At 33.7% G+C, this 14311-nt stretch overlaps 1 protein-coding gene and 3 non-coding genes across 5 annotated transcripts in view; all 4 read right to left on the reverse strand.

Annotated features, from left to right (window-relative positions):
* The window catches only part of LOC138938638 (uncharacterized), a 24638-nt gene extending 12623 nt beyond the window's left edge, over positions 1-12015 (reverse strand). Inside the window, exon 1 of one of the 2 annotated variants that reach the window (XR_011447733.1) lies at positions 11658-12015. The gene's annotated coding sequence lies outside the window, so the exon portion shown is untranslated. The remainder of the gene's footprint in view (positions 1-11657) is intronic. The other variant, XM_070305793.1, reaches the window with a different exon arrangement.
* Trnar-acg (transfer RNA arginine (anticodon ACG)) lies at positions 8630-8702 on the reverse strand. Its single transcript has one exon. It is a non-coding gene; the product is annotated as a tRNA-Arg (tRNA).
* Positions 12016-12921: 906 nt separating the features above from the next.
* Positions 12922-12995, reverse strand: Trnai-aau (transfer RNA isoleucine (anticodon AAU)). The gene has a single exon. It is a non-coding gene; the product is annotated as a tRNA-Ile (tRNA).
* A 119-nt stretch (positions 12996-13114) lies between these two features.
* Positions 13115-13190, reverse strand: Trnal-uaa (transfer RNA leucine (anticodon UAA)). Its single transcript is given in 2 exon segments — positions 13115-13148; positions 13153-13190. It is a non-coding gene; the product is annotated as a tRNA-Leu (tRNA).
* Positions 13191-14311: the final 1121 nt, after the last annotated feature.

The raw sequence follows: 14311 nt of genomic DNA on the forward strand, positions 1-14311 counted from the left end.
TACATAAAAGTGTTATCACGCGTGAGAATCTCGGTCATTAAATAGGCGAAAACGCGATTTAATGTCTTCTAAGAAACGTATTAAAATCTGTGTCATTCAAAGATGATTCATTAAAAGGTGTTTAAGATCGTTCGCAAATTTTCGAAGCGAGAAAAAAATATTATACAACCAACGAGAAGACAAAAAAAAATTAAATGTGATTAAAATCTCATTCATCTTATTAATAATTGTCATACACACAGATCATGTACAGATTGTATTTTACAATAACGTTTTCAGAAGAAAGTTGATAGATATAATTAATTACAACTGACAAAGTAATTTTTGTAATTAGAATAATAAATAGATATGTAGATGTTATATATGTATTTAAGTACATTGAAAGAAATTTAGAAAATATTCATTAGTCCCCGACACTTCCTAGCAACTTTCGCAATCATAATCATATGTGAATGAGTAAGGTAAAAGCGTGGGATAAGCGGTTAGGTAAAATCCACGATTTTAAATCTGGAAAATCAAATGACGATTCGTGCTTGAAGAATTATCAAATCTATAGATTGCGATATATTATTAGCTATTATAAGTTTTTTTTTTTATCATTCAATCGAATGTACATATATATATATATATATATGAAAAAACATAGCTAAAGATTATTGATAGCAGCATATTATTTAATCGTAGTTTAATCGTCATTAAATAAAAACACCGTCATTCGTAACTATTAATAATTCAACCTCGCACCGAAATTCTATAGAGATTTGTAATCGCTCCACGTCACGCAACACATGCTTATTACAATTACGATGAAAATTTTTCCCGCAAGAGACATTTCCATCGTTTACGAGGTTGATTTTCAGACGGTCTGATCTATTCATTATTCTTCGTAACAGAGTTTCTTTCACCCACAAACGTTCTTCTTGGAGCCTCTATTGTCTTCCACAGACATCTTTTCGTCGTTCTTTTTGCAAATTCCCCGAGAGCGGCAAATAATCGGCGTCGCTTTTCTTGCATTTTTGTCCTCTTAAAAAAAAAAAAAAAAAAAAAACGCGGGGAAAATAGTTTTTAGTTCATCGATCGTGCATCTGTTCTCGTCGCTTGACAATCCATTTTCACTTTGACAGCAATATCGATATTATTTCCATTCAAGTATCGCGAAAAATGTAAACGCTACCGGAAAATTTATTTTAAGAACGGTAAACTTCTTTTTTATCCTGGCTATTTTTTTTTACAAATACCTATCGAGATTATCGTATGTTTAAGAGGGCATATCCCCTCGAAAAGAGTATGGGTACATGTTCTAGTGCTTTTTTGCAGCGCATCGATTTGATAAAAACTTTTTATTTTTTTACAATATTAATACAATGTTACTAAGTACTTAAATAAAAATTATCAGTTTTTTTGTTTTTTTTTTTAGTTACGCGAATATTTGCAGATTTATATTATTTTCCTCGAGCTACGTTCGACTTGGATTGACTTCAAATTTTGCATGCGAGTTCCTAATAAGATCCCGCATTTGCTAATAAAGCCTTTATTTAATCCAATTTCCCATTTTCTGTTATAAACAAAAAAAAAAAGATAGATTATTGATTTCAGATATGATAAACAAATCTGCAAATATTTAAAAAAAAAACTTTAAAAAAAGTACGCATAACTTTAAAAAAAAAAAAAAAAAAGCTGACCATTTGTATTTAAGTACTTAATAATATTGTATATTAAATATTAAGAATATTATTAAAAAAAAAAAAAAAAAAAAAAAAGCATTTTTTATCAAATCGTCGCGCTGCAAAAAATCTAGAAAATGTACTCATTTTTCGAAGGTTCAAACGCATTTTTTAAAATCTACTGTAATGTGTTTCTCATTCGCGCGTTTTTTTTTTTCCCCCAAGTTTATTGTAATATAATAATATATTCGAAAGAAAAGCTTTATATAAGAATTACAAACGTGACGATACCGATACTTTCGCAATTACATTCGTAATTGTAATTTATCGAGCGGCTGCTAATCTAATCTAATTTAATCTAATCGGTCACTCGGCCTATAAATTGATTCGGAGGATTACTAGCGGCCGCTAGCCCTATATATTCCAGAGAATGTACAATTATACTGGCTTAATTGGTAATTAAGCGCGGAATGAGCTAGCCAAGTATTATGACATGCATCATTTCCCTTTGACATGATTCCACATCGATTATGTCGCTCTTATATGGTAAATGCGTCCTTGTTAATGTACAATGTACAATATTAATAGCCTCTCTACCTTTATTTTACCCACCGAATGTAATTTACATTAACGATCACATGTATTAAATGGAAATATTACGGTTTTCAGTAAAACTAAACTTTCGTTAAATATCTATTGTTCAGTATTGTTCTGGAAAATTAGCTCACTGTAATTGCGATACATTCGTTTCGGCTTATTCATGTATCATAACGCTGACAGACGAACGCTTAACAGACATGATAAAAATGTATTTTACACGGCTATCTTGTCGCCTGGGGAGTATAAAAAGCAATTCCGATGTCAATTTATTAAAAACGTGGCTTTTATCGCGAAAACATTGTCCGTATGTGTACACTGTTCGGGCATCGACATTGCGCGAATTGCAAGCGTATTAAAAGTCAAAGACATCGAAAGGGGACAATCGAATTATGTATTTCAGAGATCTAAACGATTATATACAATATAAAGATATTTTAAAAGACGCTTTTTTTCGCCCGTAAATATATTCGATAAATATATGAAAAAAATTAAAAAAAAAAAAAAAAAAAAGTTACGCGACTATATAAATAATATATTAAGGAAAAAGCAGCTCTCTTGATTAGATCAAAGAATCATGAGAGTACGACGTGTAATTATCTTCTGAAGATTACGTGAGCGTTTTATGCGACATTCGTTAACGACGATACGGCGCATGCATGCGCGATAAAAAAGATCGTCGCATTATCAAATCAGCATTATTCAATCGACGTTTAAGTGACATTTATATATGTAGCTCATGTCGTCCATTTCGACACGCGGCCGAAGGACGCGGAATATTTCGAGTTAGATGAGCGCGGAGAGAAACTGCACAAATGTTGGACATATATAATTCGCTGCACTGCAAATTTCTACCTTCACGAGGGAGATAATAACTTATAACGCATATATATATTATTCTTGAGAGAGAGAGAGAGAGAGAGAGAGAGAAGCGAAAGCTCGATGCGCCGCAGCTGCATCCGCAAGTCACGCATGCGTCGTTGCAAAACTAGCGAAAGTGAAGATTCGCTTTCCACATAGAAGCATGCGAAATCAATGTGCGTCAGTTATATCGAAGGTGATGTATCGGGATAGATACCTCTTCCTCTTGCATGCCTCGTTTCAATTCAATCCCGCCCCAGGCCCACCCTGACGGGCGCCTTAATTAAGTTTAATGAAAACACTTTCCGGAGCAAGCGCTATCGATGAAAAATTTGCGTACGATAATTTTCAGCAACGGATAGTGATATCGCGTAACTTTATTAATTAATGGCTACGATGTTAACCTTTTGGAGTATAATATCCGTGGAATAACTGCAAATAATTTTTTATTTAAAATAAAATGATGGAATTATAATTAATATTATTACGCTTCTCTCTTGCTCGTGTTTTATTAACTCGCTTCAGACGATGTGATTCGCTACGAAATTTTAGATAGAAAATTTAATTTATAATTTTATAAATATGATATATATCTCCTAATGTATATACATGTACTTTGATATATATATTTTAAATAAGTGTGAAATTTACTTCTTCAAATATTTTCTGTATTACACGAAATTATAAATAGAATCGAGTTTTGAATTTTGTGATAAATCACAGATGGTCTAAGATAAACTTTAGATTAGAATAATTATTAACTTTATACTCGTTTCCTAATCGGTAATGAATAACAGAGGATTTCAACGAGATATGAAAAAGATACGTTTTGCGAATCCTGTTGCGAATCTTTTTACAAAGATACGACTTATCTAAAACTGAAAAACAGAAAACAACGTACGATGAATCTGTAAAAAGGCAGACTATATGCGCGTGCATGCACGAGGTCACGCGGATGATCGGGCGTGTACAAGCACGAAGGTGCGAAGGTTCGTTAAGTGATAACATGCCGCTGTAAAGTCCCACTGTCGTAATTAGCGCGACCCTCTGCGTCACGTACGTCACGCAGAGCGTTTCAGAGAGGGGAAAAAAATTGCATTTTTTCGTTGTGCCAGCGTCATCGCCGTCTCATGTATATGGCAGCAATTCGCTTCGTCAAATATAATTAAGTAGGATCAATAAAAAAAGTGGAAACTTCAAACCGTTCCAATCATAATTGACATTATAACGTGTGCCGGGAGACGAGATAAATTAAAGAAATTATTGCCACGTTTTGGCAGAATTTTATTTAACTTTATCGATAAATTGATCAGTTAATTATATATAATTATTCATAATCCTATACGTCATTTATATATTTTTATACAATTCTTTTTTCTAAGAAACTATTAATTATATTTTATTAAAATAATTTAGAGACATTTCGACATATGGTAGAATATGTCAAGCATGTTTTTATAATTTAATAACATTGTTAAAGCTGGGATTAAAAAAAAAACGTTGATAACCACTGTAGAGACTTTTTTACGTCGATGTGAATGGACAAAATTGATTACGATGTTGCGGAAAACATGAAAAGAGTGATTCTACAAAAATCGTATGTAACAAAATCGCATGTTTGAACTTTGTGCAGGAGAATTATATTTAGGCAGTTTTTTTTTTTTTTTTTTTTTATATAGCATTTTTATTTCTCATTTCTAGAATTATATTTTTCAAATTATATTATTCCAGCGTCATTATTATTATATAAAATGTTTGAATCTTCCCCATAAATATTCCTTAAACTCATTTTCGCGCGAGTTTCAAGCAAATTTACTTTTAAGTTTAAATTTCATCTCGATTGTCTTTTATACATTTAAAATATAATAAAAATATTAAAGTATATATATACTTTTTATATTAGAATTTATGAAACATATTAAAATACTAAAAAATCGTGCGTTTAATAAAGAATTATTATTATTTTTATATTATCAGATGTCGAGATATCTTTGTTAAAATATCTTAATGACAAAAATACGACGAGATTTGTGCAGTGAATGAAATAATTTGGGACAGTCAAAAAATTGTTCACACGCGCCTGTGTGTGCAGATAAATATAAATCATTTTTAATAGTTGTAATGGTTCAATGGAAGAGAGAAAGATAGAGAGATGGAGGGTATCGCGTATTTAATGGGATTACCAGGTGCGTAGGCCACGTGGCGTCACGAAGCCCGTGATGGATATCTTTTAATCAGCAACGAGATCCATACAACAATTGCTTTCATCAACGACGAAAATCGCTGATGCATCTCGTACACACCTCAACGGTATAGAATTTGATGCAGTTGATGTAAAGCCTTCACGCGCGTTGATATTTCGAAATGATACGAGAGCAAAGATGCCATGAGAAAGCGAGTACTTGATTGTTTCGCACTTCATTGCGCGGAAAGAAAAGCCGCGATAACCGAAAGGAGATGAATTTCCTCTTCCTTTGTGAACGCGTCCGCCCGACGATAACACGTTGCGGAAAAGAAACCGCGCTTGTCGACGAGTCTAAGATAATATCACCGGATCTTGTGTAAAGCACTCGCACGAAAATGCCGAATATTAATTTTGTGAAATTTTTTTGAAAGTTCGATACAATATAATATTTTCATACATTTCGTCTCGTTCACTCGAACGTTGCAATCTCGATGCATTTACTCGTCGACAACAATAGAGTATTTATCGATGGTGGCGGGAAAATATCTCGCCAAATTTCTTTACGCAATCGTTCTTTTCATTTTGTATTAGGTGTACAACTTTGCTTCCGCCGTTTTCCTATAAATGGCTTTAGCGGTAAGTAGTGGTCGAAATAAATAGATCATAGACGTCGTGCGATAAACTTGGGCATCTGTCAACATAACCCCATAGAAACATTAGTCGATTTGTGTCCGCATCATAAAGTTATTCTCGATTGAAAATGTCAGTTTACGAGCCAAATTCTCGTCATTTGCGGAAGATTTTAATTTTCTGCTTCACTATGAAGAAATCTGCGGCTGAGGCTCATCGAATGCTCTCAAATACTTATGGTGAAGCCGCTATTAGTGAAAGAACGTGTCGTGAGTGGTTTCGACGCTTCAAGAACGGTGATTTTCACGTCGAAGCGCGGCATAGCGGTGGAAGAGAGAAGGTTTTCGAAGATGCAGAATTGGAGGCGTTACTTAATGAAGACTCGAGTCAAAGTCAAAAAGAATTGGCACGATCATTGGGAGTGGACAATACTTTGAATCATAAATGTATAACCAGTTTTTTACAATAAAGCCTCGAATTTCGGGAAAAAAAAACGGCGGAAGCAAAGTTGTACACCTAATATAAAGAAATATTTTCTCGCGCGATACAATCGGCAAGTTCGCGCAAAGAAATGATACGACGAGAATCGGGAAGAGAATCCCTTCGCTTAACGTCAGCTATCTTTCCGCGATTCGTCGTGGGAGCAACAATAGATCGATGCATCCCAGAACGACACGGTCCGTTCTTCGTAAACGCGAGCAGACGTTACGTAAGCAAAATGCAAACTTCGTTCCGGTCGTTCGCACGACGCTCGGAGGAAATAGGAACTTCCTGTGCGGAAACTCGCGACCCTCGACGGAAGCCCGAGGGAGAACGCGGGTGAAGTTAGAGGAACAGCTGAGCGAACAATTACGGCAACGAACATTACGATCGTCGGACAAGCAACGTTCCATGAAATACGGAGTAAGATCAAATCTTCGATAGTGATTTGAAAATAATCTCAAAGTAAAAACGTTCTTTTTATATTTAAACTGCAATTTTAATTTTCAAATTCTAATTTTACGTTCTCTGAGTCTCTTTTCTTTTTTTTTTCTAGATTAAATCACTTTCAAAATCGATTTCGATTTTATTTTCTTTTTTACATATATCATGTATTTTAATTTCCTAGAATGTGTGTGCTTGTGTGAAAGTATCCATATATTAATTAAATAAGACTGAAATTAATACAGAAAGATAAATGTAACATATCGAAAGCAACGAAAGTTGCATATCAAATATATTTGTATGGAAAAAACGCAGACATAAAAAAAAAAAAATTAAAACAAGATATTTCTCTCGAAATCATGCAACTACAATAATTAAAATAAATGTAATCTAAAAACTGATAAGAAAGAGAAAGAGAGATTTATCTTGTAAACAAGTTTTGTACCGTCATCTGTGATATATATAGATACACTATATTTCATCACGATAAATAATTTATTTGCAAATGAACTTTTTTTCATTCTACTACGAAATGAAAATATCAAGCGAACACGTATTTTTTAATCCGTATATTTATCTATATATATTTTTTCATCAAAGTAGGACTTTACAGATATTATTAAATATTTATTTATTTTTTTAATATCTTCTTCCTTATATAGATATTACGGTATCTCTTCGGCTGTATAATCTTCTCAAAATCTTTTCTATATTTCTTTTCTAAAGTTTTTCTTTCTCGCCTCGAGAAAGAAAAGCATATCGTTGAGACATCGGAAGCGTAACAATTTCGCGGAGTGAACAATGCGCTCTGGGACACTTTACCCAAAGTGTAAAAGTGTGAGAACTCGCAGGAGATCTCGAAGGAGAAACGAATAAAAGAATTTATCTCGAAATACGCTCCTCGACCGACACGAAGATGCGCCGTCGAGCGTCGAGAAGGAAAAAAAAAAAAAAAAAGGAAGTGAACAGGCGCGTCAGGTCGGCACGCCTGGAACGCGGACTATTTCTGGACATTCGTCGAAGAACTCGTGGTTCGCGTTGCGAAAAAAAATCATTTCCTGGTTCAGCTTAGTTTAGACATGCGTTTCGATGCACCTCAAAAATAGAATCGTCGAAAAATTAATAAACCCAAGAGTCGCAATCGCTTCTTCGGCGATACCTCGTTATTGGCGAATTTATTTTTGCCTTATTTCGAATTAAATTTATCGTGATTACAAATCTCGTAAAAATAGAATTCACAAGATATTTTATGAGTATACGCGTTTTTTAATATAAAATTATTTTTGTATAACATTCAATGAAATTTAATGAATAGCGAAACGAGCTTTACGTAAACGTGAGAATTGTCTCGTTGCTGCGAGTGTCCCTTCCCTTCCGTGTTTACGTAAGTTGATCGATAGTATGCGAATCATCAACGATACATTGCTTATACAATCGATGAAAGACGAAATGTTCGCCGCATAATTTCCGCAAGCGTTAATTGTCTCATCGGAAATTGCATTGATTAGTCGCGATACTCGAAACACTAATTACAATACTAATGGCGATGAAAGAAATATTTCCTTATTACGTGACGTATATCGTATATCGATGCAATTTTATCCGGCCTCTCTCTATTTTTTCCGATACGCTATACTCGCGATATTACGCGATACTCGATTGGATATCATGTCTAACCGGTTATGTTGCGCAGTCGTCATGAACAATACATTCTTGCTCAAGGTGTAATGAGTCAGAAAAATGTAAAACGAAAAAAAAAAATATACCTCGATCCTGCCAGGATTCGAACCTGGAATCTTCTGATCCGTAGTCAGACGCGTTATCCGTTGCGCCACAGGACCATCCGATTACGAGATAGATTTAAACGACATATCAAGGTATAAAAGAATCGTCAAATATAAACGAAAGATAGATTATTCTCAATATTTGAAATACTTGTATATACAATAATAATATAATAAATAATGTCACAATTTATTACAAATAGTGGCAAATCTAAATCCTATATTCCTACAAGATGTGACGTTTCTTTATTGTATATGTGTATATATATATATGCATTTATTATTTTATATATAAATTTCTTTCATATTATTAATAATATATAAATATTTAAAGATATCTCCTATTTATATCAAGTTTTCTTTATAAGCGCCTTCAGATTTGCGTTAAAAAATCCATTTAAAAATGAAAATCGTTTCGTTTATTTTAAAGAACAAAAATCTGCATCAATCATTAATATATATATATAAACAAGAATAAATAAAGTGGAAAATTGAAATGACCGAATATCCTAGTTTTCGGGGACATGTCCTCTCTTTCGATGCCCTTCAGGATTTTCAGATCTGACCTAGTTTTATAGTTCGCGATGAACGATTTAAATGTATCGATACTGGATCAACATTTCAAAATTAAATAATCAGACATTTCTGTTAATAAACTTTATGTTATTTTAAATTCCACTTAGTATATACGAAATCTCGAAATTTTATTTAAAAAAAAAAAAAAAAAAAAAAAAAAGTCTAGCAAAGGAATAAAGAAGCTGTCAATGATTTAGATATGTATTGGTGTTTATTTTAAAAAGTGCAAATATTCTAATTCATTTCGCGTTATCATTCATGCAAATTCCATCCGGAATATCTGACATTAACCGAAGGGAAGATAAATATCTTTACAACTTATCTACGATATTCCAAATGCATATTTCGCAACGAAACGAATATTTCTTCCGTGAAATTTTATTGGATTCTAAAAGACATCTAAAACACAACGATGACTTGACTTTGACTTCGAAGGTTAAATATAGATCCATCTTCAAGTGTTGATAAGCCTGAATTTTCTCTGATAACGTAGCTATTTGAAAGTTACCCCTTTGAAGATTACCCCTCTTTTTATTCCAATTCGCAAGTTTAATGAGAAACCGATAATAAACGTGATGGTTAAATATCCCGTGTGATATATATCACGATAATTTCATTAGGTACGTTCGCGCTTTATATGTGCAAATGCCGTCTCGCTTGTAAATCGCAAGACGTCCTTCCCTTCGCAAAAGACGGCGTATTTTACGAACACGTTGAATTTTAGTCGCGCATCGATCTTTAGACCAACCGCTCGTTTTCGTAGCGCGCAGCATCAACATAAAGGTGGGTATACACTTAGCGAACGAACAGCGAATGCGAAACGTTTCGAACGTTTTTCTCGCACGAATTGTGTCTTTGATGTACCGCCTCGTGAGGGAATCGAGCTGAATGTAAATCGAACCTTCCGTTTGCATTCGCTTTGGCGTATATATCTGCTGAATGATAAATAACGAACGTTTGCATTCGCTGTTCGTTCGCTAATTGTATACCCACCTTTAAACGCTGTTCAGTCGAATATGTGTCGAACTTGACGCATAGACACATTCAGGGGAGTTCCCGTATTTTCAAAGTCTCATAAAAGATCTTTTTTACGATTAAAAAAGATCCCCCCTCTTTAGCACCTACATATATATATCATATCAATCAGAAAATAATCAGTCATCTTTATTTATAATCTTCTTTACTGTATAAAATTCTCTCTCTTATTCTTTCCGTATTTTTAAAGAAACAATTATTTATATTAATTTAATAATTTAATTTAATTTAATTTAATTATATTGCTTTAATTATACAATCATATGGAATAGCTCGACCTATAACGAATATATATCTGTATGTTGATTAATTATCAATATATCGGGATATATTAATGAAAATTAAATCATATGAAAATTCAAAACAATCCGATATTAACATTTAATCACGTTATAATTTAATTGATTAATGACGTTGGTGTGATGCGTTATTTTTTAATTTCGCATATAAAGACGATAAAATGGAATCTCATTTATTGCCATATCGATATATATAAGAAGAGAAGCGCATCCATTTTCCGGAAGAATGCGGCGAGATGTACGAGACGTATTGTTTCTCGCGATTCATCTTCATATATATATATATATATATATATATATATATATATATATATATATATATATATATATATATATATGCGTATCATGTTTTTTAACAAACGTGTACAATCGGTCGACAACGATAAATCAATACGCGACGATGTAATTTTCAGAGAAATCCCGATGTAATGAAAAGCGAGTTTTTCTCATCGTAAATTTTAATAAAAAGTCAAGATAATAATTACAACATCCAATATCGGGAAGTTTACAACATGAATACATGTAACCGGGAGAAGTGTAAGCTACGCTTGTAATTATATTTTTCTCGTCTTTCAAATCGCTACATTATCAAAGAAAATTCAGACTTATCAAGATTTAAAGATTGAGTATATTAAGCCTCTTTCTATAAATATATATATATATTTATAGAAAGAATATTTAGGGTATTTTTCATATATTAATTTTTTTACTTGTAGATAAAATAGCGAAATATATGAAAGAAATCTCATGTGATTTTTTAATAATTCACGTAGTTCTCGATTTATACGGAAGGAAAAGTATGGCTATATGCGCGATGCGGACAATACAAAATAATCACAATAATTTTATAATCTACGAAATACAGCACCGTTTCTTTTACGTAAGATATAAGTAGCGAAGGAGAGAGAATTAGTGCGGAACTCCTTCTTTTTTTTTTTTTTTTTTTGTCGCGTGCGTAAAGAGCGAGTCGATAAGCACGCGCGATCGTATTTATGTCACGTTGATATCGAGCATACCGCGTTAACGCGAAATTCGAATTTTTAAAACATAACCAAACTTTCGATTTCTGTCAAATTAATCAGCACGATAAGTCGACACTTACGATTAGCTGTTCTCGGGGAAATTTAGCGCGTCGATGTCACCCCGATGTTGATCGTCCGAGAGGCAGGAGGGTGTCCGCTCGCGCTGAGGCCTGCTACGAGTCGCGCGCGTATTATCCAGCTGACGTATTGTCGTGCACTCTGTTTTGAGAAAAATGCGCCGCCGGGATCTTCGATATCGCGATCGCGAGTGTCGACGCGAGTCACGCGGATCACATTATCGCGCACGTCCTGTTCGGAGAAACGAGAGCGGAGCGGAAACGCGCTGCGAGCCCTCGCGGACCGTCGTCGCGCTCGCCATTTTGATTCACACTGACTGTTGTTTCGTCGCGATCGGCGAGGTGTCACTGATGCCAGATTCGGAACGCGCAACGCGCCAAATAGCGATAGAGGGGATACACACATCGAAAAAACTGCGTACATGTGAGACACGTACGCGGCTCTCACTGCGTGTTTATCCCGACCACCGCGGTTTGGCGCGTTGCGCGTCCCGAATCTGGCATGGTGTCCTGCGCGACGCGACGAGCGCGCATGCGCGCGACAGGTGGCTGCCCGGGTGTCACACGCCGTTCCTTCCTCACCATCGCGTCACCACAGGTGACGGCACATTCTTGTATTACCTGATCTTCCTATTTTACCCATGCAGCAAAATGTCCCCCCCCCCCTTCCCTTGTATAATCTTACGTAGATATAATATGTATATGAAAAAACAAATACGTTCACATAAATCACTGTATATAAATTTATTGTATTAAGATGACAATATTCGATAAAAACTTCATTATATATTTCAAAGCATGAAAAATTTTTATCTTATCGAAGACACAGACCGAATATATGTTATTGAAGACCGTCAACACTGAATATATTTTCGTAACTGTCATTGAAAAAGTAGAAATTGAAGAACGATAACATTACCGACCGTTTTGGTTGCATAGAAAAGGTACGTTTCAATTTATCCATAGTCACTTATATAGAGATCTAACTTTATTATTTTCTAGTTAATCATGAACGGATAATTACAAGAGAGAAAGCTGATAAATAATTTAAAAATGTTTAAATTAAAATGTAATAAAACGAATAAGAGAGGTAGGAATAAAAGAGATAAAATATTTTCCGTTGATAAAAATAATAACAAATTGCACATTTTTTTCTCATAGTTCTTATAATATCTCGAATAAAACTATTCCATTTACAATTGTCGCATAACTGTAAGTTATAATATTTTAACAAACAATATTATTTTAAAAATTGCAAAAAAAAATATGGCCCATGGGGGGATCGAACCCACGACCTTCGCGTTATTAGCACGACGCTCTAACCAACTGAGCTAATGGGCCTTCTTGATAAATACCTACCCATGACAGTATTTTCTCTACAGCTTTGCTATTCACTTGCGAAAATAATATCAAGTATATTGTGTGCAAATACTTTGTGCCAAAGAGAAAGGCAAAATATTTAGTCCATGAGGGAATCGAACCCTCGTCCTTCGTAATCTATTAGCACGACGCTCCAACCAACTGAGCTAATGGACCTTGTTACTTTTATTTTCAATTAATATTTTAATATTCAGAATTAATAATGTATCTTGTAGGAATTTTTAATAAAAATTTAATTGCGCGAGAATAAAAATGTATGGAGACAGCGAAGATAGCAAATTTAGTCCAAGATATTTAATTTATTTACATGGATAAATTATTATTATCACAATATTATCTATTATAACAGTATTGGATTTATTTTCCACAGCCAAACAATTCTTTATATTAAGTAAGTTTTTATTAATTAATGAATTTTTACTATGTAAATTTTAAGAATAATAATCCTCTTCAAATATTCCTCTTACAAATGTAATATATCTTTCTAATCTATATAAGTATTAAAAATACATCTGAAAATAATTAAATGCTCGAGTGGCTCTTATTTATGTTTCTATCATAACGTCTCAATGCCGCGCAAAGTTTTTTTTTTTTTTTTTTTTTTCTTCAACTCGAAAAGAAGAATCAAGGTTGTTTATAAAATGAGAGTATCGTATAAGACCAAAACTGTCTCTTTTCCTCTTTTTATCCCGCATATACCGATAATCCTTCTTCTACTTTCCAAATACAGTCGTCCTCGTCCGAGAACACTCGCGTAAAGAGTTCGTGAACCCTATATCGATTTCACTATTCATAGAAATGACACAGGACCGGTCAATGGACTGCTGTTCGTTTCGATTGATATGTATTACGTAGAGCGTGGGTTAACAGCAAGTCTATAACTGACTTCCTTCTTTTGCAACTTATATATATATATATATATAAAGTGTAAATTGATCGTACGTCAACGAACATATGTTGCAAGGGCACCGCCGTAAAATCGATCTGCCCTTCGAGTGCAATGTATTATAGTTACAATGCAATTTCTATAATTCAAAAAGTCGTAATAATACAAACTAATTAACCCGAATTTTTTCTCTTAAATAAATATACGTTAGAAATTAAGGAGACCGAGAGAGAGAGAAAGAGAGAGAGGATTCTCTTTTATATATTATATTATATATTAAAATGCGACACGTCAAAATACGCGAGTTCTTAGAAATAATAGTGAAATAACAAAAAAAAAAAAAAAAAAAAAAATCTCCGCTTATAACGTAAAAACGAAGATTTATGGAATC

Source organism: Polyergus mexicanus, unplaced genomic scaffold (assembly GCF_030449975.1).
Source record: "Polyergus mexicanus isolate NDT 795.1 unplaced genomic scaffold, iyPolMexi1.0 SCAF_13, whole genome shotgun sequence".
NCBI lineage: Eukaryota > Metazoa > Arthropoda > Insecta > Hymenoptera > Formicidae > Polyergus > Polyergus mexicanus.